Here is a 5,105-nt window from a genome sequence, read left to right on the forward strand (position 1 = left end):
AGAAGTTCTAGATAATAGAAAGGGTGATAGTGTAATCAAAAGAAATTGAATATTAGCATGATAAAAAGGGAGAAAGAGACTCTGAGGGAACAGGTAAACAAAAGGAAAAGAGAGGACGGAAAGTAAAGAAATAAAAACTTAAATTTTTTCAATAAAGAGAAAAAAGAAAATCTACGGTATAACAGTCATCTAGTAATGAAACCTCCCAGTGTTCAGTAGCCTGATGCATGAGAGGTACCTGACAATGAGCTTCAAGCCTCCAGCAGGCGTCTCAGGATGGAATTTGCCCCACCTAAAGATCAGAGCTGTGGCTTCCAAGATTATTCAAGATGGCCGCTCTGGCTTCAAAATGTTTTGGCAAATGGGGAGCTGCAGCTTAGAGTGTGGAGTTGGTCAGCTGGAGGTCCTGGAGGCGGGATGTGGTTCATCAGGCAGGGATCCTAGAGGTGGGGTGTGTTTGGTGTGGTGGTGGGATCCTGGAGGCAGGGTGCAATCAGTCGGTCTGGGGTCCCGATGATAGGGCGCAGTCAGTTGGTCTGGGGGTCCTGGCGGCAGGGAGCAGTCAATGTGAGGGCCCCAGAGGCAGGGAGTGATTGGTCGGGCTGAGGGATCCTGGAGACGGGGCTCAGTCAGTCTGGGCAGGGGTCCTACGGGGCCTGGCTGTTGTCTCAAAATGGTGGCAGCCACGTGTAACCAAACCTGCAGGTACTGTGACAGTGAACTTCCAGGCAACAGCAGGCAGCTGGTGCTCCACTGGCGGTCGGTGATCAGTTTGTTGACTGTTGTTGGACGATCAGGAGGTGAAACTTGGGCATTGGGTGATGGATAGGTGTAAGGCAGGCGATGGACAGGCAAGAGGCAGGCGAATGGCAGATGAAAGATGCCTGACGGTGAGCAATCTGCACTCAAAAAAGGCGTTGCTATGCTGGCAGACTGCAGATCATCACAGCAACCAATGGGGTAAACAGCAGGGGATCGATAAGCAGCAAAAACTGCCTCACCAAGAAACAGATATCCTCTGCTTGAAACCGGAGTTATGGAGCAACAAGGAACACAGCCTCCCTCTAGTCCACCATCTTGGATCTCCTCAAATCTTTATTTCTGTCACCTTTGTCAGGCATCACATGCCTCTGTGTGTGGCTTTGTCTCTGGGTCTTCTATTCTGCACCACTGGTCCATGTGTCTGTTTGTAAGCCAGCACCATGCAGGTTCTTTACTGTGGCTGTATAGTGTAATTTAAAATCAGGTGTCATGATGCCTCCAGCTTTGCTCTTTTGGCCAAGAATTGCTTTAGCTGTTTTGGGTTTGTTGTTGGTGTTGGTTTTGTTTTGTGTTGTTCTCTGAAGAATGTCTTTGGTATCTTGGTGGGGATTGCATTGAATCTGCATAGTGTCCGAAGTCTTTGCTAATCTGCTGTTTAGGTTGCACCATGTCAGCTTGGCCAGGTGGGATGTGGGACACACAGTGACCCAGGTTCAGTTTGCTCTGCTGTTGACTCCTTGAAGTCTCAGGTCCTTATCGCCTCCTCCCCTCCTGCAGATGGTGGGCATCGCGTGAATGGGAGGCATAGCAGAGGCCGCTTCTCAGGACACACGGGCATCATGGATCTTGTGCATTGCATTTGGCCCAGGTGAGAGAGCTCCCACCCATTTTGGGAATATTAAAAAATATCTGCCAGTGCCTGTGAGAGGAGTGGGCAGAGCTTCCTTCTGAAGGCGGGATAGAAGGTGCTTTCAGCTCTACAAGCCATGTGGTCTCTGTTGAGGCCGTTCAATGGTCATGGCAGCTTGTGAGCAGACGCAAATTCGCCCCGGAGTGTGGCTGGGACTTTGTTTACAGAAACAGGTGGTGCAGAGGATTTGGCCTACGGATTTGGGTCAGATTGGCTGACCTCTGGTCTCTACATAAATGCCACCCCAGGGAGCAAGTGCCTGGGCTCTGAAAGCTTAGAATGCAGGTGCTCACAACTGCAAGAGGCAAGAGCAGATCTGTGGTGGGCCTGTCCATCTGCAGGTGCCCAGAGGCACACGCACAGCAAGCTCAGTGGCCCAGCAGGCCTGTGGACACAGAGGGAGGGGATGTGCAGATTGTCACCATGACTGGGGGACAGTGTTGATGGCCTTCCATGCGGACTGAAACTCTTGTACCCTGTCTTTCCTGGAATGCCAACGGGGCCCAGTGGGGAGCCTGCCTCCACTGCTGCATGATTGGCTGTGGGCAGGGGGCACGCTGGCACACAGCCAAATTCAATCCAGGGTGGGCTAGCTGTGCCTCTCCAGCAAGGTTCCAGGCAGATTTGCAATGGTCACTGAGCTTTATCCTCTGGAGTTCTCAGCAGTGCCTTGCCCTGTGTCACCAGTGGGACTATTTCAGGTCCCAGGGCTTCCGTAACATTTTCTCAGAATAATGGTCTCCCCACTGACCCTCTGACTTCCTCTCTGCCAAGAGCAGCTGCAGGCTGTTCCTTCTCTGAGTGTCCTGTGCATCCATCCCCGCAGAGGGCACTTTCCCACCATCCTGCAGGGACTTCAAGTCAAAACCCGTTAGCCGTCTGTGTGGCAATGGGAAACCCATCTCCTCTTTTCTTTAACCCATGCTTTCCGAGACTCGTTCCAACTCTTGGAACATGATTTATCAGCAAATGCTCTTGCACACTCTTGCGTAGCTCCCAACGTCCCTTGGGAACAGGGTCAGGTCGGCCTGGCCCCAGGCTGTCTTGTGTGTGATGGTCGCACGGTCATGTTGTGTCCAAGGCCTTCCCAGAGCCTCCAGCAAGGGCCTCTGTGGTCCGGGAACTCGTGAGTGAGGACCAGCCCCTCCCTGCTGCCAAGTGCACTGGCTGTTGGAAGGGACCACAGACAAGTGACAGTGTGGTGAGAGGAGAACACAGAGGAGCAGCCCAGGCACAGTGCTCCAAGGCTCTGGGGAAGAGTGACTTCTCTTACGCTGTGCCAAGCAAAGCTGTGTCATGGTCAGAAAATCAAATGGGGTTCGTGTAAAAAGCAACCACAAGAGAAGTCGCACCATGTTGGGTTTGGAGCACCAAGTGGCAGATGGCTGCCAGAAGATGGAGGGCGAGTGGGGCAGGACAGGGCCACTGAGAACATGGCTGGTGGAGCCACTGTCCAGCTGAGGGTGTGAGGGAGCATGGTGGAGAGGCCACAGGCTGGGGGCGCCATGTGGGCCTTCCAAGCCACATGGAGGGGTAGAGGGCTTCTGGCCACAGGGCCTTGGAATGATGGGGTCGGTGGTGCTGATTGGGCAGTTTTGCACACGCCAGCGCCTCCCACCCCCGGGACACCTGGCAGCGTCTGGAGCCAAGTTTATTCTTCAACAATGGGGTTGGAGCATCTGATGGGCAGAGGCTGGGTTGTTGCTAACCCCCCGAGAGATCAAGCACCACTTCCCAACAGCACCAACAGTGCTGAGTGTGGAAAACCTGGTACACAGTAGCCAGGGCAGCTGCCCCTGGGGGTGCGGCTCTTCTTTCAACCTGGGGCTCCTGCGCTCTGGGGAGCAGACTTTGCCCTGCACCCAACTGAGCTGGCGTTGGCCTCCCAGGCTCACTGTCCAGTCCACTCGTGCCTGTGAACAGGGGAGGGAGGTATGTGGCTGTCACATGGCCTGCGTGAAGAAGTAGCTCTGCTGGGTCTCCTCGGGCTCCTGGAGCAGGCTGTTGTCCACCACCCTGGAGCACCACACCCCGCATCCAGGCAAGGGGAGAATGCCCGCCCCAGGGAGCACTCCTGGATGCCATTTACCTGGACGCACGTGGCCACATTGCTTCCCCTTCGGCTCTGGCAGCCCGGGAAGTGAGGGTCTTGTGGCATGAACGCCTTCCTGCCTCCTTCTTCGGGAACCTCACTCATGCCCAGAATATGGTCCATGGAACTTGTGCTTTATCTGCTGGTGATTTTTTAGACTACCTTTACTGAGGTGGTTTGCACACTGGGCGTATAGACAGGCCCTAGGAATGTGCACACCCGACACTCACCAGACCACAAGCTCTTGTGAATTCTGTCCCTGCAGGGAGTTCCTCCCTGTCCCTTTGCCACCAGGCCCCTCGCCGCAGCCCAGGCAGCCCTGGTCTACCTCACATTGGTGCAGAGGCATGCGGCATGCTCCTTTCTGTCTGGCTTTGTGATGGTCTGACAGATCTGGCTCCATGAGAATGTTATAGGCCAGGCAATGAGGGAATTGACTAAAAAGACTCCATTTTGCTCTGAGACTCCGTGTTATGTAGGAAATAAGCTTCTCCCATGGGAACACCCTGCCTCTGTGCCCATCATCAGCTACTTGGTGTGATGTGTTTAACAATATAAAATGACAATTCCTATGTAATGACAAATTGCTCTCTTTTGATCTCTGTTGCTCCAAGCCAGTGTTCCATGTAGCAGTAATTGTGTGGTTGTTAGTAACCAATCTTTAGTTTGTACCTAGGTGACCCACTCCCCACCCCCCCACCCCCATCAATGATCTCATGATTTTAGTTTGTAATTTCAAATCATAGCAACAGACACTTATGATTGATGTTATTTTTGGTATAAGAACCCCTACAACCCTGTGGTCGGGGCTGTTCTTCCAATAGCCATTTTGGGGCATTGTGTGAGATAGTCAGCTGGCCAGCTTAATTAAGACTCTCAAATTTGGACTTCTCAGTTGTGATCCGTGTTCTTAAGTTGCGTCCCCGTAACAGCTTCTTTTACTCAGGACAGCATCTGACATTGACCACATGGGTGGCAGGCCTGTGGCTCATTCCTCGTCGCTGCTGTGTGGTCTGTTAGGCCAGAGCTGGCTTATCCAGCCACAGCTGATAGACGCTGGCTTCCTCTGTGACCAGAGCAACCATGATCACGATGTGATGTGCCAGACACTGCACTGCACAGATAATCTCATCCTGAAAGACATTTTTGCTATTTTTTTTTTTTTTGTGGTGCTGGGGATTGAACCCAGGGCCTTGTGCTTGTGAGGCAAACACTCTACCAACTACCCTATTCTTAAAACTTATTTTGACACCTAATAATTGTACAAGTTCATGGGGTACAAGTTTAATGTCTAATGATCACATTAGGGCATTAAGCATAGTCATCCTTTCCTGTTTCTTT

This window comes from Sciurus vulgaris, assembly GCF_902686455.1.
Source record: "Sciurus vulgaris genome assembly, contig: HiC_scaffold_265_arrow_ctg1, whole genome shotgun sequence".
Lineage (NCBI taxonomy): Eukaryota > Metazoa > Chordata > Mammalia > Rodentia > Sciuridae > Sciurus > Sciurus vulgaris.